General features: G+C 40.2%; 1 long non-coding RNA gene and 1 pseudogene across 1 annotated transcript in view; both read right to left on the bottom strand.

The window, feature by feature from the left end:
* Positions 1 to 27,264, bottom strand: part of LOC130273832 (uncharacterized) — an 84,081-nt gene that overhangs the window by 34,757 nt on the left and 22,060 nt on the right. Inside the window, exon 2 of the long non-coding RNA XR_008844134.1 lies at positions 7,580 to 7,631. This is a non-coding gene — a long non-coding RNA (uncharacterized LOC130273832). The remainder of the gene's footprint in view (positions 1 to 7,579; positions 7,632 to 27,264) is intronic.
* Positions 15,354 to 15,562, bottom strand: LOC130275218 (U2 spliceosomal RNA; annotated as a pseudogene).

Raw genomic sequence — 27,264 nt, 5'->3', positions numbered from 1 at the left:
ACACCTGGCACCAAAGAATTAAAGCATTTTTCTCTGATATGGCATGTTCCCTTACAACTATCTAACAGTACCGGCCGTGAATCTTGAGCATGTCAATTTATGTTGTGTTTTCCATTGACTTTAATGAGGTAGTTCACATTCACACAAAACCACAGTGTTGTGGATTTCGCTGCATAATGATTGTGTATTTGCAGCAAAATCCACAACAATTTTTTTTATACATGAAAACAACAAATTTACATCACAACCTAAATAAATTGGTGTGGATTAACCTGCAAAAATGTACTGTATATGTGACAGTTCTGTGCCATGTCACTGGAAACCATGGTGAAAAAATCAGAGGCAGTTTTTACACTTGGCTGCAGGTTTGTGTGGTTTTTGGTCATGCTGTAAGGGAAAACACATGGGGAAGGTGTCATGTATTAATCTTTACTACTTTTGGTTTCAGCTGCACCAGGTGTGCACTGCGAATGTAGCACACATTTGCACAGCAGGTCAGGCAAAATAGACCAGGCCTGATGGCATTTAGAAATACATTCCATTGGTCAGGTGCATACGCATGTGTACACTTGAGCCAGAGGAGTATATGTGATGCCTCATATTTTTGGTCAATTTAGGTTGTGTATGCTTGAGCCAGAAGAGCGTACTTGACACCCTATTTCTCTGGTATCAAGCTGGTTGTATGCCTCCCTGTTGACCATTAAGGCTGGCTCGCTGGTATACTGGCACTTTTACTTGGTTGGCAGGTGCTCTATCTTTAAAATGAATATCTTGCCCTATTATATGTATCTCTTACAGGCTTTACCTGTCTCCCTTTGCTAAATTTTCTTTTCTTCAGTCTGCTTTCATCCATTTATATTAATTTGAGCAAACAAACATTCAAGGTTTGCATGTTCTCTCTTGTACAAGCCCAAAACACAGGGTGGCCTTGGACTGCCACATGTGTACCATTATTATGTTGCCTCCAATCTAACCTGGGTGATAGAATGGCAAAGACACTCGTCCACTAAGCTTTGGATTTCAATGGAGACTGCTATCTATACATGTTTCTCCTTGGGTGGCCCCTGCTGTGCGTCCACCTTTTCACCCTCCTGTTATCTCCTCTATGCTGAAACTTTAGTATAGGTTTTTGGCTTGCTTTTTGGCAGTCCCATCTTCTATGTGTCCAATCCTCTGGAATGTTGAACAAGGCCTGAGTAAGCCGAAGTTTGACATTGGGCTGATACTGCCAGGTTTGCCCATTGGATTTCCTCGGAGACAGCTCATTATTCATGGAAATCTCCAGTATGGTGACTCTGTGTATGTGTTCGGCTTCTGAGAAGCTGAACATTTTGACATTTCTCTTTTTTTTACCCTCTGGTTCCATCTTCTCCCAAGTAAAGACTCTCTTTAAAGTTCTTTGCTCAAATTCATATTTTGAATGACATGTAATTTCTTCTTTTTATGCCATGTGGGGGATCACTCCCAGATTGTCAGCCACCGACCTAGTTGGCTGTCTGGGAGTATGATCTGTGTTCTTTTTCTTAGCCTCCCAGAGTAGTATCTTATTTAGTTTAACCCACTCTTCGATCTTTAGCGTGGTGGTACAGAGTTTCTTTTCGCCTTAATAAAATGCTTCCCTTAACTTTGCCGCTTCCCACCATTTTCCCCCTTCATCTTTGTGGTGACCTTTCTGCATCATCTGGTCATATCGACCACGGCATGTATATCAGCACTGTGGAAGCATATGGAAACCCAGTCTATACAGTTGTGCATCTGTAAGGTTGTAATTTAGTATTTTGTACATAATACTATGGGATGTCCTTCAGTAACTGACCAAAAATAAAGCACTTGCGCATGCTTATTGGATCTTGAAGTGGCCCTTTGTGTTGGCTCTGCAGCGCAGATTCACTACCTTCTCTGTTTTCCCTCCTCCTTCTGTTTAGTAATGGGTTTTAAAGTTTTTTCTCTTTAATTTGTGTACCTCAATATTTGGAAATACTTGTCCTTACTGGATTTTTAGGATTGTTTGCCACATGCTGTCTACATTTCCCATGAATCCTCAGGCTGTTCAGAGTGTTTGCATGTGACATTTGATCACTGCACCTGGTCACTGCAAGCTGGTGGTGTTGTATTTTAGCCAGCTGAATGCATTAGACACATAAGTGAGTTGTGTTCACTTCAAATTTTGTGAAGTTTTGATGTTTTCCTATTCAAATGCATAATGATTTGACCTATAATCCCAATTAAGGTGTTTAAAAAATATTTGAAGTCTTTAGGCTGTGTTTGCTGCATTTCTCACAAGCTTTTACTGCATTTTGGCTGCACACATTTTTCCAGTAGTTAACAGGAAGTCAGCAGGACTGACTTCCTTATGACATGTTATGCAATGAAACTTTCTGTGCGTCATACTCCTGATCACCAAATTAGACTAATGAAATGTATAGATGCATTTGTGCTAAAATTGAACAAATGGCGCCGTATGTAAGTAATGGTTTGCTTAAATAGCGCTGTATGTAAGTAATAGTTTAAATATTTTTCTAATGTTCTTTGTTTAAAAAAATTATGTTTTCTATGTTTTATTTGTGTTTAAAAAAAGCTGCCACTTGGTGTCTCCCTTCTTGTCCAGAGCACATTTCCCCTCATCTTTTGCACAGACTTTGGACTCATGCTAGCCTGGCAGAAGTCCAAAATCAGGAAATGCAGTCTGGTGTGCTGAGGGGTGTGTGTGCAGCCTTAACCATTCATAGCTCATCTCACATTGAACTATTCTGGGCTGTGTGTAGCAGAGTGAGGTAGGAAGTTCTCCCCTATAATGCTTCAGATGATGTCACAGCCTGCTCAGTTACGCCCCTTCTCAGTCTGTGAATCTGACTGAGCAGAAAATACAGAGCAATATCAAGGTAGAAAACTAACAAATAATAAAAATAAAGGCAGGGGGTGGTTTATCATGATGGGGCAGAGAATTGGGAGGATTATAAAATTTTACAAGATCATGAGAGGTACCCTGTAAGAGTGATTATACAGAAAAAATTTAAATATAAAATACATTTTATAAGTTCATTGCTTCAAATCAATATTGGAAATTTATTGAACGCCTTACGTATTTACCTTTTACTATAAAACAATAATTATTCATATTTTTATTACAACCTGGCTTAGAATAGCCAAACTTTTAAAGGACTCTGAACCCTTTTACTTTGTGTCATTAAAACTTTCCTCTGAGGAAATACTGTCTCACTAATATATTGTTTCCTTTAGGCCTAATTTCTAGACCTAGGGGAGATTTATAAAAACCTTTCCAGAGGAAAAGTTGCTGAGTTGCCCATAGCAACAAATCAGATCCCTTGTGTAATTTTTCAGAGGCCTTTTCAATAATGAAAGGAGCGATCTGATTGGTTGCTATGGGCAACTCAGCAACTTTTCCTCTGGACAGGGTTTGATAAATCTTTCCCCTATATCTTATGTGTCTATCACATACCAGGATTGATATTCATCTTCTAGAAATAATCAATCAATGTTTCCATTAAATGACTACAAGCGTAGATCTTAAAAATAATTAGGAATTGGTGCAAAAAAGAATTTTTTAAAAATATTTTATTGTACATCGATGACTGTACATCGATGACTTTTACTTGCTAAAATAGAGAAAGTTGAGCACCACAGCATAACTGTGCAAAAAATAGTCTTCCTTTTTTTTTAAATATAAAATTTGTATATATAATAAAAAAACATTGAAAGTAAAATATAAAAACTGCATCCAACAATGTGAATGTCGACCAGTAGCTTACATGTTTCATAAAGTTATTCCTTAATTATAGAAGTTTATTTGCTAAAACTGTAATAACTTTTTAAGTATATAGGTAAATTAAGTAAGTAGGTAAAATTAGTTATTTTTTCTCTCTCCTTAAGTTTTATGCAAAATGTACCATCCTATAAGAAAGTGTTGAATTTTGACCCAAAAATGTGGGATTTTTTTTTAGCTAACACAAAATTTTGCTTTTCAGTTTGAAGTTGGATGATTGGAGACTACTGTAGTTTAGCCTTTTTCAACATCATGTTAAAGGGGTACTCCGCCCCTGGCATCTTATCCCCTATCCAAAGGATAGGGGATAAGATGTTAGATCGCCGCGGTCCCGCTGCAGGGGACCCCGGGGATCGCCGCTGCGGCACACCGCCATCATTACTGCACAGAGCGAGTTCGCTCTGTGCGTAATGACGGGCGATACAGGGGCTGGAGCAGCGTGACGTCATGGCTCCGCCCCTCATGACATCACGGCCCGTCCCCTTAATGCAAGTCTATGGCAGGGGGCGTGACGACCACCACGCCCCCTCCCATAGACTTGTATTGACGGGGGCGGGTCGTGACGTCACGAGGGGCGGAGCCGTGACGTAACGATGCTCCGACCCCTGTATTGCCCGTCATTACGTGCATAATTGACAAAACAATTTACATAGGTAACAGCCGCAAATCTCTTTGATACCACGCTGGATCGGCGTTTCTGCAACACAGGCATCATGGCGAGGACACCGGAAGTATTTCACGTCTACACGCACTTGCATGTATATTAATGTCATTTTTACGTTTTCTATGATCAGTATCTAATATCTGATCACTGTATCACATGCATATATACTATGATGTTCTATACATTATGAAATGTTCACGTTATTCACTTTTATTATGTATGCACCTGGTTTACCTATGTAAATTGTTTTGTCAATTATGTCACATGACCAAATGGGAGGTCTATTTATACCCACCGATGTCACTATCAGTTACTTGAGAAAGCCAGTGAGAGACTGGTGAAACGTTGTCTTTGCACATGCTGGAATAAATACCACCTTATGCATAATTGTGGAGTGCTGCATCATCTTTACTTTTCTGGATTGAGGAACCAGTGGACCCAGGTTCCAGGAATGCGTGCACCCCATCTTCTTTTTCATTTTCTTCTCCTACTCTGGACGACTGAGGTGCTGCCTTTATCTTTTTGCTGTTTGAAGGTCGACAGGCGTGCACCCAGGTACATCATGGATACACAGATGGATACCAACATAGAAGTAATCTCAACCCCACATTCCACAGATGTGTTTTCCTATAGCAAAGTGGACGCTGATCGTATCTTGGGGAGTTTGACAATCAACACTGCTTTTTTACATAACCCGTCTAAAATTGATTTAAAACGGTCCTATGAAAGTGAGACCAAAAAACTACTCACTGTTCAACTCCATCTTTCTACCTTTAAGTGAATACTACCGCACCAGGAGAGGCATGAGAGCCCAACCTAGGACCAACGCATTTACTAATGACACAGATTTTCGTACCTGCTATGAAGCTATTTCCAATAAATACTCACTGGATCTTATACTCCTAAACATAGAATTTTTGCAACGTGATATGGCTACACTAAAAACCAAAGTAACAGAGGTGGAAATAGCCCTAAAAGCATCCCTCTCAGAGGAATGGCGTGACCTATCTGACAAACAACAAGCCTATCTGGAGAAACAACGCGTACAGATTGAGGAAACAAAAAGACATAAATGGTTCCGTGACTGCCAGGACTACACTAATGGACATGTTTATACATGGGAAAATACCGTATCTACCTATAAAAGATTTTAAAAGAGAAATGAGACAGACTCAGAAGATGGAACAGTAAGACAAGGACAACAAGGACATAACCGACAAAACAAGCAGAATCCTTTTTTAGTGCACGTGCCGCCCGTCGGGGGCGGCCAAGAAGAGGAGGACGCAAACACCAATGAGGTCGCAAGAACCAGAGCACAGAAGTCGGGTCGGACCCAACAGCACAAGCAAACTCAGCAACAGAGGAAGAAGTAACACAGAAAAAAAACAGAGACTGTGGTAAATATCTCCTCTACTATACTTATTGAACAACAATTGTCTTTATTGTCTAAAGGTCTCAGTTTTTGCCCCAACATACATAATGATTGGTTTCAATTAGAACTTGATTTTGAGAACTTTATTCGAACCTAAAACTGAAAATATGGTTTAGCCAAAACCCATTTGAGTCCTCTGATACACAGGCACTGCTTAACCAGAATACTCATGGGTTTGTATTTAAGGATTATGATTTACCCTCTAAGAGTGAGTTTCAACCACCCATTGAATCACATGTCATTTCTACTTTTATTGATTGTGTTAAACGTGAATTTACACATATCAAGGAACAACAGGCATTACTTAAACACCCCAATATGACACATGGGGAAATCATAGCCATGCAAGAACTGATCCAAAACCACAATTTAATAATTAAACCTGCAGATAAGGGCGGTGGAATTGTGGTGATGGACAGGAGTACTTACCTTAATGAGGCACATAGACAACTAGGGGATAGGGAGGTGTATGAATTACTCCAGAACGATCCTAAAAAATCTATGCAACGGAAACTGAATGAGATACTCGACAAGGCGGACGATGATCTCATTATTGATAAAAAAAAACTTAAAGAATTTTTGTTTATTGAATACCCGGTTACCCCATTACTCTACTTACTTCCTAAAATACACAAACGGTTAAAAGACCCTCCCGGCAGACCAATAGTCTCGGGGAGAGGGTCATTATCTAACCATGTTTCAATTTTTTTGGATAAGGTACTCAGACCCCTGGCCACAGGTACAAAATCTTTCTTGAGAGATACTATGCACTTTTTATCAGTGATTCAACCATTACATATACCAGATGATGCCATCATAGCCTCGTTTGACATAGCCTCACTTTACACCTCAATTCAACATGATAGGGGTTTTAGAGCAGTGAGCAATGCTCTAAAAAAAACTCCCATTAACTATCATGCAAAATGACATAATTTTACAGCTACTATCATTTGTATTGGAGAATAATTATTTCTCCTTCAATGATGAGTTCTATATTCAAAAACGGGGGACCACTATGGGCAGCAACGTAGCGCCTACATACGCAAACATTGTTATGGCCGAGTTTGAGGAAGAGAGCGTCTATGTATCCCACCACTCCAGTCACTTACTGGGGTGGTGGAGGTACATAGATGATATCTTCATCATCTGGACAGGGGGACCAGAGGAATTACTAAACTTCCAGAAGTATCTTAACAGCATTGACACCAACTTACAGTTTACTTTATCCTTTTCCGACAACACTGTCAATTTTCTAGATACACAAGTGACCATTCGTAATAACAGACTATCCACAGACATTTATTACAAACCTACAGATTGTAACACCCTTCTGAAATTCGAATCTTCACACCCCAGACCCATGGTATCTTCATTACCTTACAGCCAACTTCTAAGAGCTAGCCGTATCACGGACACAGAGGATAAATTTGAGATGGCAGTAGATCGAATGGTTAAACTTTTCAGAGATAGAGGATACCCAGCGGGCATCATCTCTAAACATGTACAGAGGGTAAAAACTGAGAGGAGACTAGGCAAATCCCAATTTCATAAAAAAGACCAACTCAACCGTATACCCTTTATTTCCACGTATAACGAAACATCCAATAGGATATCTAGAGCCATAAAAAAACACTGGCACCTTGTTAAAAACAATTTTCCCCAGATAAAAGAATTCCAAATCCCCCCTTTAATGTCTTACCGTAGGTCACGGAACCTTAGGGACCACCTGATTAAAGCTGACATCGCAGGACCTAGAAAGAATCAGAAATATATGTCAATTAAATCCAAAGGATGCTTCCCATGCCTCAGATGCGTTAGTTGTAAATATATTAACAAGGGCAATACATTTATATATCCGCAAACCAAGAAAGAATATCCCATTAATTTTTATCTGACATGTGAAAGTAATCATGTCATTTACATACTTTGGTGCCCCTGCAATTTGATTTATGTGGGGGAAACAAAGAATGATTTCCGAACCCGCTTAAACCAACACAGATACTCTATAAGAAAAAAGCGCATGGACTTACCGGTATCCAAACATTTCACTGAAGCCAAACATATGGAATCTGAACTTAGGGGCATGCTGGTCGATCACATCCCCCCACCAACGAGGGGCGGTGATCGCATAACCATGCTCAAAACCAGAGAACTTAGATGGATACACAACCTTGATTGTTTGAAACCAAAAGGACTTAATGTGGAGTTCACAGTGCTCCCTAAAATGCTTAAACGTTGATTGACCTAGCCCCTTGATAATCAGTTTCCCCACCAAGCTTTAGGTGAAAGTGATATGTATCACAACATTTGTATATATTACAATATATTATATTAATTTTAATTATGCTACTCTCTTTTGTTTTTAGACCACTTGCACACCGGGTACTTGCCATGATGCCAACCACCACTTTGGATTTTACTCTATATCTATCATTGGATTTCATACTCGACAATATAGCCAGCTCATTCACCTTTCCTCTTCTTATTATGCGGTAATTTTCATCCATGTGACTTTATTCCCCTTTCTAACACTGTTCTTATATCTATTCCCTACTCTATTCTCATGGGCATCATTCCCTTCTTCACACTTGCCTCCGTTCACCTGTACCATCTACTTTACTGTTTTGTGTTGTACCAACCACACTCCATATCCTCGGAGCTCCGGCATGACTGTTTTCATGAATGAGGGACCTATATAGACACATGTCTGCAATAGTGTGTGGGAGGAGGGGTTCAAAGTCGGCTAGTGGCTACGGTTGGATTTTCTCTGACAACAGCCACTTGACCTGGTGCTGAGTATGCACATGTCCATGAGCATCTCTCAATAGGCACCCCCCGCAATTATCCCAATTACACACTAGACAGGGTTGTCTATGTCCCTGAGATATATGTGTGACCTTCTGTGTATGTGGGAGCCTCTAATGTGATCCTATATAACATGGCATTCACATTCTTTCTTTTTTTCAGTTTGACCACCGAGAGCGCACCCCAGCTGGTACCGGTACACACACAGTGGTTTGGAGCACAGGATCGGTTCACACACACCGACAGCTCCACGGAATCATGATGGTTGACAGGACCTGCAGTCGGTTCAAACACACCGACAGGGCAAAAATGCAAAGATTCCTGTCCTATTTAGGATACTCGCATGTGCTTATGAATAAGGGATGCCCACTTTTCTTTATGCTTCTGTGTGGACACCTGTTGCTAAGGACAACGACAGACGGAGCAGGTTTCCCCCACTCTCTTTTTTTTCCAATGGGGAATCATCTATACTATCTTCTTCACAACAACACCCACTAGTGGTGAAGTGACTGACTAACTACTCACCTCAGATAAGCCCAACATGGATACGCTCATCGCTCACTGCCACTGAAGCCGCTGACAAGTCCTGGTTACTAGGCTACTAAGGTACGGACGCATTGGTTGCCAAGGACGCAACTCACAGTACGCATGAGCAGTCCGTTCTCTACATCCCATAGGCCTATTACGCATGCGCTAGTGACGGAGAGAGGTTTCTATGGCAGCAATGGCGTCATTTAGACGCCGCTACCTCCTCCCAACCCGGAAGCGATGCTAACAGCCGCGAATCTCTTTGATAGCACGCTGGATCGGCGTTTCTGCAACACAGGCATCATGGCGAGGACACCGGAAGTATTTCACGTCTACACGCACTTGCATGTATATTTATGTCATTTTTACGTTTTCTATGATCAGTATCTAATATCTGATCACTGTATCACATGCATATATACTATGATGTTCTATACGTTATGAAATGTTCAAGTTATTCACTTTTATTATGTATGCACCTGGTTTACCTATGTAAATTGTTTTGTCAATTATGTCACATGACCAAATGGGAGGTCTATTTATACCCACCGATGTCACTATCAGTTACTTGAGAAAGCCAGTGAGAGACTGGTGAAACGTTGTCTTTGCACATGCTGGAATAAATACCACCTTATGCATAATTGTGGAGTGCTGCATCATCTTTACTTTTCTATATATATATATATATATATATATATATATATATATTTTTTTTTTTTATAAATTCCAATGTAAATGTATATGTCACAGTTGTGTTCTTCTATTTATTCTATGGCATGTTCTTATGTAGTGTTTTACACAAAACAAACAAGGCATACTCATGGGTAACATTAGGAACTAACTAACAAGCTTTTCTAAACAATCCAATAAAACATCATGGCAGGGTGTTAATTACTTTAAAAACACTACCACATTTATAGTCATTATACTATTTACTTTTTGTACTATTAGAATAAATCTTGGATTAATGATTATGAAATAAACACAACCATGGTTTAATCTAGTTTAATAGTTGTAATATGTCCTATAATAGTATGCAAATAGACAACCACCTCCTCAGTGTTCCTGATACATGTTTCTATTTACATCTACTTAAGTACAAATATTGTTTCTGAAATGTATTTTATAAGTATCTATTAACACTTTTTTTTACATGTAGTCATGCTTAGCCAGCCAGACACACTTAATAAATGTTGAACACATTTTCAAGACTCCAATGGGCATGTTATTTCCATGAGAAGAGGGGGTAGGCTGCTGCCTGATTCCTCCAGCATCAGCTTATCACCTGTGGGAACAATGTAACAGGCAGGTTAAAATAAAATATGCATGATCCCTATTTTTTGTGACCAAAGCACTTGAGTAAGTAGACTACCCCAAACATATAAGATCGTGGGTTGCCAAAATCATTGGTTTGTTTTTACTTTCATTAGATTCAGTACCTGTGATGTTGCTATATCATTTTAGACTAGATTTGCTCTAACCCTGCTCCCGGTCTATGAATCATGCTTAGGAGCTAAGCACGCTTTATAGCTGGTTGGTTACTAGCAACAGAGATCCATGGTGTCACATATGGGCAGGGAAGGAGTGCAGTACTGATCTCACCCACTCCGTCTATCCCTGCCTACTTGACTATCCACCCTAAATAGTGGATCAACAACCACGGTGACAGTCCCTTCCTAAATATGTGAAGGAAGTACCTGTCAACAAAATAAAATACAATACAGACAGATTATATCTAACACACACACAATAAGTCAATGTCCACTGGCCGAGTCAATACCAATAGTTTCCTAAGCACAAAAATGCTAATACCAGAGAGAAGTCGAGAAGTCAAGCCAAAAGTCACAGATACTGGGTAAACAGGAATAAACAGGTTATAATGCTAGCTACAGGAGAGAACCTCTTTCGTAGGCAAAGCCTAGCTTATGAGGTCAGCTGACCATCCCAGAGAGCTAGGTGTAACTCGGCAACAAAAGGAAACAAAATAAACTGTCAGAACCGATTAACCCTATGGGTTAATGCTAAACATCCCTGATCAGGGTTATGTCCTGCATTAACTTTCTAGATTGCTGTAATCAAAGTTAATGGCGAAAATGTATTTCCGATAGCTCAGTGGAGCTGATCGGGACCACTGTAGCAAAATATGGGGTCCCGATTAGCTTTGAGGACGGGCGAGGGTCCCTACCTGCCATCATCCCATCCGATCAGCACTCCAATATTGTAGGCAGCCTCAGCGGCCTTAAGTTATGGAGTGCCGGTAACATTAATCAATACTATGCTATACCATAGCATTGTTCAGTGTATGCAATCGAAAGATATGAATTGAAAGTTATCAAATATGAATAAGCCCAATCACTAACAAAAGTTTCAATCACCCCCCCCCCTCCTTTCCCATTTTTTAAATAAAATAATGTAAACAAAAACAAACACAAACATATGTGGTATAGTGGTGTGCATAAATGTCCAAAAGCCCAGGACACAAGATCCAATTACAATAACTCCCCTAAAATGTAACTTTTATTAATTCCTACTAAAATTAATTGTGACTAAAATGGTTAAATGGGTACTCTAAAGGATAGGGGGATAAGATGCCTTATCGTGGGGGTCCCGCCGCTGGGGACCCCCGCAATTTTTCATGCAGCACCCCGCTATCATCAGCCTCCAGTGCAAACATCGCTCCGGATCTGATGAATCACAATCACGGGGCCGGTGTATCGTGATGTCACTGCTTCGTCCCCGTGTGATGTCACGCTCCGCCCCCTCAATGCAAGCCTATGGGAGTGGGCATGGTAGATGTCACACCCCCTCCCATAGGCTTGCATTGAGGGGGTGGAGCGTGACTTCACATGGGGATGATACTCTGGTCCCGTGATCATGATTCATCAGGCCCGGAGCACTGTTCACTCCAGAGGCTGATGATAGCGGGGTGCTGCATGAAAGATTGTGGGGGGACCCTAGCAGCGGGACCCCCGTGATCAGGCATCTTATCCCCTATCCTTTGGATGTCTTAGGGCTGGAGTACCACTTTAAAAACTAGGTGTCACTACACTACAATGAAGTCAACTTATATTTTAGGGTAGAACTCCAACTTTATAATAAGAATACTAATTTGGAGTCTGCAGTACTCCAAACCACCATGTGCTATAGTGGCACCAACTTAAAACACATACATATGCCCAAATCTACATGTTTTGGTGAAACAACAACATCATCAGAAAGTCCTTATCACACCTTATCACATGAACTCTCTATGCAGTTTAAAAAAAAAAATGCTGGCAGGTAGCTCGGTCTCAGATTCGCCACCTCTTGTGTGCTTGCCTCTGAGTTTGAGTCCCTCTCTATGCAGTTTCTATATATATCCTCCCCGAGTCCATACGGTAGGGTGTTTCCCTCATTGACCTTCTGCAGTTCTAGCTTAAAATATATGTTATTTTAGTAGAAATTAGTAAAAACTGTGTTTTAGGGGAGTTATTGTAAGGGGATCTTGTATATTGATCAGAGTAGAGAGGAGCTACTCCCACTCCAGAGAACTCTGCACGTATATGCATACTACATTTTCTAGTGGTGGCTCTGTGGGAAACTAAACTAAAACGTGTGTAGGTAGCTACAACCAGACAATAGGGACAATAGTATTGTTGCCAGATGAGTACTAATGTGAAAAGGTTTTGTATCCCATACAACCTGCAAACAATGTATGTAGTGGGGTTACAAGTCTGGGCTTGATTAAAACCAATGTATAGGTGTATAAAAAATATAAATTATTATATATGTGTGTGTGTGTGTGTATATACATATATATATATATATATATATATATATATATATATATATATATATATATATATAATAATGTAGATCCAGTGAGTTAGATTGTATTAAAACAATTTATTAACACAATAGTGATATTTCTTGTGGTGTTCACTGGGATCTGTTTGTTGTCAAAGGGATCATTCATATTTAATTTAAAGTTTTACCTAAATTAAAACTAAGCTGAAACTAAATGTACATTTACATTTAAATAGGCACTGTCATCAACCTCTTGCCCCAGAATGACGTTTTTTAATGGCGCTGCGGCACGGCAGGGTTATGAAGCGAACTCAAGAGCTGAGCTCGCATCATACCTGCATGGTCCCGGCAGCTATCAGCAGCCAGGACCCGTGGCTAATGCTGGACATTGCCGTTCAGGCAAAGTTGATCACCACATTTAAAGTAAAAAAAAAAGCCTTCCCGGCAGCTCAGTCGTGCAGTGAAACAGCGGTGTCTCGATCAGCTGTTAGGACACGGAGGGTCATTACCTGCCTCCTCATTGTCCAATCGCCGATTCACTGCTCCGTGCCTGAGATCCAGGCAGGAGCAGTGGAGCGCCGATAACACTGATCAAAGGTATGCTATGGCATTGCATTGATCAGTGTCTGCAATCAATGTATTTCATGTTATAGTCCCTTATGGGGGCTATAACAGTGAAAAAAAAAAGGGAAAAAAATAGTTTATAAATGGGATTTAACCTTCCTTAATAAAAGTTTGAATCATCCCCTTTTCTCATTTAAAAAAAAAAAAAAAAACTATGTAAATAAAAATAAATATAAACATATGTGGTATTACCGCATGGGTAAATGTCTGAACTATAAAAATATATAGTTAATTAAACTGCACGGTCAATGGCGTACACATAAAATAATACCAAAGTCCAAAAATAGCGTATTTTTGGTCAGATTTTATACCATAAAAAAAACCTGTCAAAAAATCTAAAGAAAAATTGTACTGATAAAAACTTCAGATCATACATGCCTGTATGCGGAAAAATAAAAAAAAGTTATAGGGGTCAGAAGAGGACATTTTTAAACGTATTAATGTTCATGCATGTAATTATGATTTTTTCCAGAAGTAAAACAAAATCAAACCTATTAAAGTAGGGTATCATTTTAATGCTATGGACCTACAGAATAAAGATAAGGTGTCACTTTTACAAAAAAATGCATTACGTAGAAACAGAAGCCCCCAAAAGATACAAAATGGCATTTAAAAAAAAAATTTCATTACAAAGTAAAGTTGGTGGAGCAAAAAACAAGCCATCACATGGGTCTGTAGGTGTAAAATTGAAAGGAAAGTGCAAAAATGGAAAAACGCTCAGTCCTTAAGGGGTTAAAACTAATTTTTGCTATTGCACTACTTATGGCAAATAAAAAATTTGCACAGACTTTGGACTCCTGCTGGCCTGGCAGAAGTCCGAAATCAAGAAATGCAGTCTGGACTGCCGAGCGGTGTGTGCAGCCTTAGCCAATCATAGCTCATCTCACACACTGAACTGTTCTGGGCTGTGTGTAGCAGAGTGAGGGAGGAAGTTCTCTCCTATATGGCTATAGATGATGTTACAGCCTGCTGGGTAACACCCCCTCCCAGTCTGTAAATCTGAATGAGACTGAGAAGAAAATACAAAGCAGTATCAAGGTAGAAAATTTTAAAATAATAAAAATAAAGGCAGGGGGTGGTTTATCTTGATGGGGGCAGTGAACTGGAAGGATTATAAAATTTAACAAGATCATGAGAGGTACTCTTTAAAGCACATACTCTTTTTTTAAACAAAACATAAAGTCTTGACACATTTTTTTTTCTTCTAAAGGCCTTATTACATGGGGTGGTTTCTTACTGCCCAGTCAATAATTGAACAAGCACCAACTTTTTAGATCAGTGCTTGTCTCGGTGTTTGCTCACCCAGAGGCATTATACCTATTGATACTGCATTGTAGAGTAATTAGTGGAGAGAATCACTTAGATGACCACTTCTCACTGCATGTCCAAGCAATTGATGGGGGTCTGAACACCTAGACACCGTCAGATCAAAACTTTTAACATATCTGTATTAAAATATAGTAACACTGTATATAACATATAAATACTGCCACTAATATGAAAATTAAAGAACTTGTAAAGTTACACAGTCATGTTTACTTCACTGTAGTTTACTAGCAGGGAGAGGGGAGATATAAAACGCAGCTCTAGTGCTTTATCCCATCCCAGCTGATGCTTGGTATTGAAGTAAGGCTTGCATGTAGCTGCTCAGCAATGAAGACGAGTGCCATGAATTCCATGTGGCTTATTATTTGTGCTCAGTTTAATGTCAGATGAAGTTGATAACTCTACATTTATTGGGTCTGCAGAGTGTTGAAGACTTTAAGGCCCTTTGTCCCTTAGCACTCTGTGCTTCAAAGACAGTTAACACGATATGACGTAATATATATCAATGCGCGTTACCATATTCCAGTCCATGACGTAACTAGTCATAGGGCAGATATTAAACTGATAAGAACAGATACTACACTTGATCTTAGCCAAAAGGCCGAGAAGCGATTTTAATAGTCATAGGGCAGGAAAGAGTAAAAAAAAAAATGGGCTTACATGGTGCAAAACTGAACTAAAGACAGAAAGGGGAGACTGCTAAGTATATATTTTTTTTAATTATTTAATCTAGTAATTATAATACTTTATTTTAAATTACTTTCACAACATTCCCTTTGCTAAATTATTGGAAATCATCACATGCAGCTTCTATGTGACCTTATCTATACATTTCCTTGTACATAGCTGTATATCTGATAGGATAAATTCACACATAACAGTATTGTTGCTGAAAATTCTGTGACTGAACATTTATTCAATACTTTAGTATGACTGTTTGTCATTTGGCAAGTACATGGATTTCTTCAAGTTTCATTTTGATAAAAGAAGAGATACTTATGTATTTTTTGATAAAATAAAACACATATCTTCTGTTAGCTAGAGGATTGGAGTAATTGACAGTTAAGAGTTCTTAGTAGTTGATACCTTTTAATGGATAACTGAAAAAGATGATGACAAAAATGTTAGGTTTACTCATTGTTCATACACAATAAAACTGGCCACCTGTGTTTTTACAGTAAAAAATCTGATAAAATTATATGATTTTCTTGTAATATCGTGCTTTATTGAAGTCAATAAGGTAAAACTTGGTCATAATTTCAGCTGGCAAATAGCATGTTCTTTATTTGGGTTAAAACACGTCTGATATTCAAATTGCTCATAAAACATTCCAAAAAAGGGCAGTTTTGCGAAAACCTGCAAAAAAAGGCAGATTTAAAAACAAAAGCTGCAGAAAAGGATTTTTTTTTTCTAGCTGCTGTTGCATAAAAATATTTACACTTTTTTGGCTGATTTTTGTAGCTGCAAAGAAAATTTTTGAAAAAAGTGTGTGAACATAGCCGTAGAGACCTAAAGACCAAGGTTGCAAGAACTCCATCTTGTGATCACTGCAGTGCAACACAATTTTTGGATACATGACCCTTGACTTCACCAGAATCACTGTGTAGCCCCATCCTTAAAGCAAAGTCATGAAACTGTTAGGGTCACGGCAGGTGATGGATCCTCTGGGCCTGCATGGATGATGATGTGAGCTGTACCAGGGAGCGGGGTCTAAGGTGCCGCTGGTTTTCACCAGAGCCCACCACAAAGCGGGATGGTCTTGCTGCGGCAGGCGGCACCCAAGTCGCTACCCCTGACACGACTCTTCCACACAGGTAGCTGGGATGTTGCGTGGCACAAAAGGAAACAGGCAAGACAAGGTCAAGGTAGCGAAGATCTGGGCTGGTAGCACAGATGCAGGGTCAGGTAACGGAACACGGATATCAGGAACACAGTATGCTTTCACTAGGGCGCAAGGCAACAAAGATCTGGCAGGGATACAAGGGAGGAGCAAGTACTTAAAGACAGGGTGCAGGTGTAGACACTTAATTAAATGAGTACTGGCCCTTTAAATGTAAGAGCTCCGGCTTGTGCGCCCGAGGAGGCAGGGGCACGCGCGCCGGGGCTGCAAGGACAAGAAGACAAGGGAGGTGAGTGACGGGTTGGGATTCGCATGCGAGCACATCCCGCGATGCGAATCCCAACCTCGCCGGCACCAGGGACAGGACAAGAGAGCACTCACAGCCAGCGTGTCTGGCCAGAGCGCAGATGTTACAGTATCCCCCTTTAGTTTCCCCCTCTTCTTTGGAACTCACTACATGAGATCAAGAGGTTTCTGGAACAGGCAAAGGCTGTAAGGGACTTGCAGGTTTCTGTCGTGGAATCTTCCGACTTCTATGGTGACCAACTGGCAAAGAAGAATGTCCCCAATTCAAGACTTTACGTCTGAGTTTACCAGGCACAGAAGATATCACAGGAGGATTATACCTTAGTGTGGAGTCCAATCCTGTGATATCAGAGGATCTGGAAAGAGCGTCGGTTCTGAAGCTTTTATTAGCAGGCCTAAGAGGAGGCACGAGACAGTGATCTTGGCAAAATTGTCCACAACAACTGATTTCACCAGATTTCCAGTCAAGTTGTGGAGAATGATGTTGAAGCCAAGGAAGGCCATGAAGTACAATGTGGTAGCACATAAAACTAAATTTTTTCCTTATGCAAATCCCCCACTTGCATGACAAGGGGTTCAATGCGGAATTGCACCTTACAGTTCAGATTTTGTCCATTAACAGAAGAAATGCTTGACAAGATGGGTCACTGGAAGACAGTGTTAATGGACATGGGAGGCACCAATGAAGTTGCCAGCGGAGCCAGAGTCCAAAAAAGCAGAAGCGTAAACATTTAAACCAGGGTCAGGTAATGGAACAAAGATAAGGAACACGGATGTCAGGAACACAGGAACACAGTATGCTTTAACTAGGGCACAAGGCAACAAAGATCTGGCAGGGATACAAGGGAGGAGCAAGTACTTAAAGACAGGGTGCAGGTGTAGACACTTAATTATGAGTACTGGCTCTTTAAATGTAAAATTTTTGACACTTTTGTTACCGACCTTGCATTTCAGGGGCTTTTTTTTAACCTAATAAACATTATTGGAGAAAGACTACAGTGGTACAGCATTAGTTTTCAGGATGGGAGGACCACATATGTGCTAGAATTGTAATATTTGGCTTCCTGGTCATGCACCATTTGAGGAAATTGTGAAAATCGAAGAGTAGAAGGGTGCCTATTGGTACAATGGTACAACTCCTACAAGTGAGTGCATTTTATTGCATTGTGTGGCATAATAACTTATGTCTTAGGCCATGTTTACATGATGGAATTTTGGAAGTTCACTGTCACGTATGGGCAGAGAAGAGTGAAGCCCTGAACTCACCCGCTCCCACTTCCCCTGCCTTCTTGCGTACCCGCCCTAGGCGACGGGTCCACAACCACGGTGACTTACAATACAGACAGAGGACAGGACACAGGGCGTTTCCACAGTAACCAGAACAACACAAGACCTCAGTGCAGATTAACCCTTTGGGTTCTTACTGTAACCCCCTTTTAAAAGGGGCCACTGGAACCTTAACCACCGGAGAGTACAAAGGTCTTTACTTCATGGACCATCAATGTCCTCATCTGTATCCTCATCCTCCAAATCACACCACTCATTGGTGTCCTCACAGTCATCTTCCAGAATCTCACTCCTTCCCTCTGACTGCAAGTCCGAATGAGTGCTCTCGACAATCCTATTGCCCATGGTGCCACAACATGCGGACTCAGCCAGAGCTTGCTGCAAAACTTTTAGATGTTAAATCAGGTTGTATATAAGATGGAACAATGCCCCCCAGAAGAACTTTGCCAGGTGTAGTTCTCTGAGAGGCATGACATACCTGTGTGCCCAAGTGGCCTCTTCGATTACCACTTGGGCACGGATGCTTGACACAGGAGGAGATGAAGTGTGTATTCTACCCACAGTAAAAGCACAGGCCGTTTAGTTGACAAAATCTTCTGCGCTACTCCGGAGTACGGATTGACAATATTTGCATGGGCTCCACCTCAGGCACAGGTTGGTTATTATAGACAGTTAAAGAGTCAAGCAAAAGAGGAAAATTGAAGGAAGATGAACACTTTTGTTTGCGCTCACGTAGACGACAGCTAACGTCATGGCTTGGCCAAGGGTGTCAGGAGAGGGGTAAATCCCCAGCATGTCTTTTAATGTGTCAGTTAATCTCAATCTAAACTGACAAACTAAAACTGGGGTGTTCTACCGAAAAGCGACGCACCACTTTCTAAAGTCTGCTCAATATTCCTCAACAGGTCTGTGACCCTGCTTCAATGTACGCAGCTGTGATTCAGCATGGTCTTGCTCTGTGTACAAGAGCTCCAATCCCGCAAACAGTGAATCCATGGAGGTCAATTTAGGGGCATTGGGACCAAGGGAAAATACCCATTTCTGGGGACTCCCTTGCAGAAGAGACAAAATAATTCCCACTCTCTGGGCCTCAGTGTCAGAAGAGTAAGGTCTTAGATGAAAGTATAACTTTCGGTTACCCGAAAAATAATCCAGGAGACTAAATTTGCGGTTCTACAGGAATTGGGAAAGAACCAGATGACACCTGGGTATAGGCAGACTAACTCCTGGATTCTAGCTAGCAAACTCTGAATTAACTGCTCCTGATCCTGATCAGCAGTCTCTGAGTCATGGTCTGAACTAAAGGTGACTGGGAGAAGACTCACACTGCTGAAGTCTTTCAGCTAAGTTGGTAACCTCGGTAAAAGAGTTCAAAAGGGGTGTGGATGCATTTTTGGAGAATAATAACATTACTGGTTATGTATACTAGATTTATAGGGACAGAAGGTTGATCCAGAGATTTATTCTGATGCCATATTTGGAGTGGGGAAGGAACTTTTACCTCTAGTTTGAGGGTTTTTTGCCTTCATCTGGATCAACTCAGTAAGGACTGATTAGGGACATAGGTTGAACTTGGCAGACTCTGGTCTTTTTTCAACCTTATGAACTATGTTACTATGAGATCAGCTGACCATCCAAAGAACAGGGCGTTTCTACGGTAACCAGAACAGCAAAAAAATATACCATTTATATTATGGTATCTGGCGAAAAAATTATGCTCGGAAATCCCATTGTTTTATGTGGAATTCTGCTTTACCGTGCACACAGCAGAATTTTCAAAGAAGATGTCTCCACCACAGAAATTTTGATTTGGGTGCTTGCTGAAAGAATAGACATGATCATCCTTTTGGCAGAATCCATTTATAAATACATTGCTGTCTATGGAGACAGCACATTCCAAGCGTTCCTAGCGCTGGCATGTTCAAGTCGGCGCCTGCTATTTGTGGAATATCTGCCTGTCTTTTCCGGACAGGCATTGTGCAAATTTTACACCTTGTGAACTTAGCCTAAGGGTTTTGCCATATGTGATGAATTAATTGCAGATTTCCCATTAAATAAATTTACAGTTTTACTGCACCAAAATCTTCAATGACAAATCCGCTGCAGATTGTGCAGATTTTGGTATGGCTTTGTGGATAATAATTTTGGTGTGAATTACAAATGGGAAAAAAGATTATGGGTATGGGGGAGATTTATCATAACCTGTCCAGAGCAAAAGTGGAGCAGTTGCCCATAGCAACCAATCAGATTGCTTCTTTTATTTTTAGAAAGGCTTCTAAAATATTAGCTGATAGCTTGCTATGGGCAACTGCTCCACTTTTCCTGGTGTTTCCACAAACAAATTTGAATTTCCCATTGAAGTCATTGGGGAAAATCTGCAGCAAATCCATGGCATACTTGTAACATAAATCAACATGTTTTAAATTTCACATGGATTGATGACTCTAGTGTGAATTTTTACAATTGTTGTCCTTTTTTTCTGCAAATGTATTCATTTCAGTGCATATATATGTATCAGCCCGCTTTCTTCCTTATCTTTTTATCTTTTAAGATCATAGACATTCTAGTGCTAGACAGGGGAAACATGCAGCTGAGAATCTAGAGGTGAAAGGTTAAATAAACAACAGTTTAGCCCTAAAGCAGAATTTTAAAGTGATGTCCCATCTATTAGAAGTGAAGATAAAGTAGTCATTATTCTTGTAATATGAGTGGAATTAGAGGTATAGAATGAATTTGATTACAACTGGTCCATGTGTAGGTGGAAAGCCCCTAAATACCCTCTTGGTGCGTCTAGTTACATTTTCTTTCTGCTTGATGCTTTTATGTTATTTGTATAATTTAGCTTTCACCATGATATTGTGCTTTGTGGCACATGGATATCTGGTGGTGTTGGTTCCAAATGAACAGACAAGATGTATTAGTTATTTTTTTAATGATTTGTATTAAACAATATTACATTGATGAAATGAAAAATGAGATATGTTAAAATAAAAAAAATTAAGTTAGTACAAGTCAGTATAAAGTTCAAGAGTCAAGTTCTTTTCTCACAAAGCTAAGGTTGGGAATTAGGTCTGTAAGGTCTTGTAAACCTCTCTTATATTAAAGTGGGAGTAAAATAACAGCTTCAGTTTTCATCGGGGGTTTAGAGAGAGATTGGTTTTGTGTGGGATAGTGCGATTAGGATTCATCCCGGCAAATAAACCACAAAGAATATTGAAGAGGATAAGATTGGTTAGAAAGTTTCTTCTTAGTTACATGTAATTAAATTACTAAATTACAACATCTTACACTAAATTCTCAAGTCATTAAGTGAATCACAGATTATCTTAGTACAGCAAATTCTTAAGGTTTCTTTAGGTTATAGACACCTTAGGTCTTATAGAGGCTGATCTGTCATCCTAGGGATTAGTATGTCATAATTAACTCCTTTGAGACCCTTGAGCTAAAGAGAACCTGTCATTTCTCCTGATATGTCTGTTTTGGCAGTTACCTGTATTTCTTGGGTAATACACATTCTGCATCATCTAAAATGTGCCATTCCTCCGTTATTTTTCATAGATCTTTCTGAACTGGCGGTTACCAGTTGATGTGTGACCTTACACAGTCTACCTTAAAGCAATGAGGGGGTCAGGTCTGGGGATTGTATTTATTTAGGCTGCAGAAGTGAGTGGCCAAGGATGTCTTACCAGGAAATTCTGCAGTCTTGAGAAAATCTGTCATGGTGGTTGTTTGGGTGGATGGAGAAGAGAATGTCTACTATTAGAGAAAACATCCAATAAAGAGTCACTGGACTTACAGAGGATCTATAGCATTTATGACTGTTATTGTTAATACTTGTATTTCACAATGTTTGCCTCTGCGCTTTTGTTTGCAAAAGCTCCTGCTCGTTGTGAATGTTAGCACAGAAAAGTGGTGTTGAATATAGACATGGCAAGGGAGGGTGGTGGTGGGAAAAGGGATTGGGGCACAAGATAAGGGAAACTAGGAATAAAGAAAAGTCTATGTTTCTGAACTGTGATTATGTGACATAGGTCTCCTTGAAGAAATTTGTTTTCAAGACATGCATAAAATTTTAGGAACAAGCCTAAATATGGCCATAAACTTTCAATAACTATCAGCTAAATGTTTCTTTGGCTTACATATATATCTATCAATCTTCCAATACACATGAATGTTTGGCACAATTGAACAATCATGTTTTGAGAGAAGGGGTAAGCCACTGTGGCAGTGGCTAATCTCTAGGAGAATAAAGGGGTTAGCCTGTTTAAATCCAACATACTTGACCTGTCTCTCCCCTGATATCATCTGTTGGCAGAGAGTCTGGAGGAGACCCATATATACTTCATACTCATATACTTGTTACTTGACCACCATGATGGTTTTGGGAAGTACATTCCAAGGGGTGTTGCACAGGAGAAGTTTTTTTCTGATAGGAGTGAGAGAATGAGAGTTGTAGATGATGACATGATAAATCGCATTGCTTAGATCCTGTAAAGCTTCTTTTCCTCTCTCTGCTGTCAAAACAAATACAAACTGGCAGTATTTCAATTATTTATACATACAGTATTTATATATATATGTACGTGGTAGGCTAATGGTTAGCCGTAATTGTGGGAGGGGCAGTTCCTACCACATATATACAGCATCAGGACCAACCGTAGCTGACGTTCTTCAGTTGTTTCTGCTACTTCACCACTGTGTGACTAGCGTGCATTCTGCTGGCCGGAATCTCGTGCTCCTAGCGCTCCAAGTGCATCTGCAGCCCAGCGCTTCTTCTGATTCAAGTAAGATGGTGAATTTTTTGGGGGAAAGGGGAGTCTGGGCAGTAAGGACAAGCACGATACAGGCGCATACTCCGCAGCTGCTTATGCGCAGTGTACACCGGGGCTCGGTGCGGCAGCTGCTGACTCCCATCTCTGCGCCAGCATTATGCTGCTTCCCCGCAGAGGTGCCTGAGTATGGGCCGGGGGTCCGACTGGTGTCTCAGCTGCTGGCAGTTTATGTAATGTACACACTCAATACTCACATGCACTTAAATGTTCTGTGTCACATATATTTATTATGCGTCTACATGTTCACTATATCAGGTATTACAAGCCTGTATTTAGGCTCATATAGTAGTCACCGTCCCATCAGTGTACCTTTTTTTTATCTGGCACACGCATACAGGACTTTGCAGGTTCGGTTGGCACTAGTTACATCTCATAAACCTGAGTTATGTGTGTCTTAAGGTCACGTTTCTTAAATGCTTTACGCTGTTGTTCAGTTTGTTTCAGGGGCACGTCTACCTTCCCTTGTTTATACGAGACCGGTTGTTCATAGTTCATTAGTATAAGGTAAAAAAAAAAAAGTGTTGTATTTACATATGGGTATACGGGTATATAGGAATGTATATGGGGGGATAATACATATGTATGTACACAGTGCATGTATACGCGTAGATACATATGTATATACACATGTGTATATAGACATGGCTTGGTCAATGTTTTATTATTATGTCTTATACCCACAGGTGCATGGTCGGTGTCTTATATCCTCTGTCTTTTTCCTGGTAGGTTGAGGTTTTAGGGTGCATGAATCTTGCATATTTTATGTTCCCTTTGTGATGTAGCATGTGGTTATATTATTGTATCAATTTTTTAGGTGCTTTCCATATAAAACCCTTATTCGTTACTATTTCTGTCGCAAAGTGTCTTTGACTTCATCTACTGCTCTGGGTACATACGGTAATATTGGTTTTACGGGCACATTTCAGTCATACAGGCATACATATGTCGCTATTTTTCAGGTTATAACCTTCAAACCATTGTTCTACCACCAAACCAAAGTTCCCAATAACCAGGGCATACATATTCGGCAAGTGGTCTGCTACTACCTCTCTCAAACTGGCTGCTATTATCATTATATACACATCGGTTATGCATACTTTTTCATGATTACAGCCATGGGGGTTACGTTAAACTCCTCACAACTACAGGCATGGGTTACATTCATACCGGTCACGATTACAGGCACGTTGTTCATGTTAGATTTCTCACGACTACAGGCACGTTGGTTACGTTTAGACCTGTCACGACTACAGGCATGTTGGTTACGTTTAGACCTGTCATGACTACAGGCATGTTGGTTACGTTTAGACCTGTCACAACTACAGGCACTTTGGTTACATTTAGACCTGTCATGACTAAAGGCACATTGGTTATGCTTAAACCTGTCATGACTACAGGCACGTTGGTTACACTAAACCTGTCACGACTACATGCGCATTGGTCACGCTTAAAACTCTCACGACTATAGGCACATTGGTTACGCTTAAACCTGTTATGACTACAGGCATTTTGGTTACATTTAAACCTGTCACGACTGCAGGCGCATTGGTTACGTAGATAGCTAATATACAGTGGGGATCAAAAGTTTGGGCACCCCAGGTAAAAATTTGTATTAATGTGCATGAAGAAGCCAAGGAAAGATGAAAGGCTCCAAAAGGCATCAAATTACAGATTAGACATTCTTAAAATATGTCAACAAAAGTTAGATTTTATTTCCACATTTACACTTTCAAAATAACAGAAAACAAAAAAAATTGGTGTCTGCAAAAGTTTGGGCACCCTGCAGAGTTAATGCCCCCTGTGGCAAATATCACAGCTTGTAAACGCTTTTTGTAGCTAGCCAAGAGTCTTTCAATTCTTGTTTGAGGTATCTTTGCCCATTCTTCCTTACAAAAGTCTTCCAGTTCTTTGAAATTTCTGGGCTGTCTGTCACGTACTGCTCTTTTAAGGTCTATCCATAGATTTTCAATTATGTTGAGGTCAGGAGATTGTGAAGGCCATGGTAAAACTTTCAGTTTACGCCTCTTGATGTAATCCCCCGTGGATTTCGAGGTGTGTTTAGGATCATTGTCCATTTGTAGAAGCCATTCTTTCTTTAACTTCAGCTTTTTCACAAATGGCATCAAGTTAGCATCCAAAATTTGCAGAAATTTTATTGAATCAATTTTTCCTTCTATCCATGCCACTGGCTGCAATACAACCCCAAAGCATGATTTATCCACCCCCATGCTTAACAGTTGGACAGAGGTTCTTTTCATTAAATTCTGTTCCCCTTCTTCTCCAAACGTACCTTTGCTCATTCCGGCCAAAAAGTTCAATTTTAACCTCATCGGTTGACAGAACTTGTTTCCAAAATGTATCAGGCTTATCTATATGTTCATTTACAAAGTTCAAACGCTGATTTTTTTGGTGAGGACGTAGAAGAGGTTTTCTTCTGATGACTCTTCCATGAAGACCATATTTGTACAAGTATCTCTTTATAGTGGAATAGTGTACCACAACCCCAGTGTCTGCCAGATCTTTCTGGAGGGATTGTGCAGTCAAACGTGGGTTTTGAATAGTTTTTCTCACAATCCTGCAAGCTGTTCTGTCTGATATTTTTCTTGGTCTTCCAGATCGTGCTTTAACTTCCACTGTTCCTGATGACTGCCATTTCTTAATTACATTCTGAACAGAGGATATTGACGTCTGAAAACGTTTTGCTGTCTTCTTATAGCCTTCTCCAGCTTTGTGAGCGTCAACTATTTTCAGTTTCAGATTTCTAGACGACTGCTTAGAAGAACCCATGGTGCTGATTGTTAGGGCAAGGTCAGATGAGTCTGGGCATTTAAAACCTTTCAGATTGACATCACCTGGTCTTCCCTGATGATGATTGAGAACAATCCATGACACAGGCAGGTCTCAGCTTTGCAAAGGTGGCAGTGCATGCTATAAATTCTGCAGGGTGCCCAAACTTTTGTAGACGCCATTTTTTTGTTTTCTGTTATTTTGAAAGTGTAAATGATGGAAATAAAATCTAACTTTTGTTGACATATTATAAGAATGTCTAATCTGTACTTTGATGCCATTTGGATATTTTTCCATCTTTCCTTGGCTTCTTTATGCACATTAATACAAATTTTTACCTGAGGTGCCCAAACTTTTGATCCCCACTGTATAACTACATGCATGATGGTCACACTAGATGTCATTTTCATAAACAATGGCTAAAATATGTATCCATATTGCATTGTGATTGTTTGTCATTCTTTACTGGTGATATATGTCCTGCATAAATGTCCCTCGGTATGCACAACTTTATTTACATTACCCTTATCTGTGGTAGTTTAACATTCCAAAGAATCCATCCTGTTTGATCAAACTACCAGGAGATGACAGTCTAAGCCATTGCATCCAGTGGCCAGTTGAGGGAAATTAACATAACTGTGCCAATTAATGGGCACTGTTTGCCTGGATGGTAAATATGACACCTTTACTAGGTGAACAGACTCCAAGACCTGGTGTCAATAGAGAGAGAGAGAGGTATGGCACCTGTGAAAATGCAATGTCTTCCAATATTAATATGGGGGACAGGAAAATATGTCCGCAGCCTCTATCTTATACGGGTGGATTCTCCATCGTACTACCTTTAAAATGAGTCCTCACATGACCCTTGTGTATTGATCCCTGTCCGAAATGTATGCACTGGGTAAATCATACACAATAAGGGGGTCATGTCAGGTACCCATAGAAAGAGGATTTGATGGAGAACCCAAATGTAAGAAAATGATGTGGGTGCCTGGCCCATGATAGAAGATAGAGGACATTCCCTATTCTTTGGGCATAAAGGTATCATAAGGAAGTGGGCAACATCTATCTCTCCTCCTTGTCCCGCCCAGGGCCTGAACATAGAGGTGTCTCCTGTCCATAGCAGGGTATAAAACTACAGACCTGGGAGGGGGCTAGGGTGCGCTTGCATGGGGACAAGATCTTATTTTAGATGCCAGACACCATTTCCTACCAGGCCCCACGGAATAGAACTCTGTAATTTTTGAAAGTATGGATTTTAGT

The sequence above is a fragment of the Hyla sarda genome, chromosome 5, assembly GCF_029499605.1.
Source record: "Hyla sarda isolate aHylSar1 chromosome 5, aHylSar1.hap1, whole genome shotgun sequence".
In the NCBI taxonomy this organism is placed as follows: domain Eukaryota; kingdom Metazoa; phylum Chordata; class Amphibia; order Anura; family Hylidae; genus Hyla; species Hyla sarda.
The sequence above is the reverse complement of the archived record's forward strand: the minus strand, read 5'-3'. Positions and strand labels throughout refer to the sequence as shown.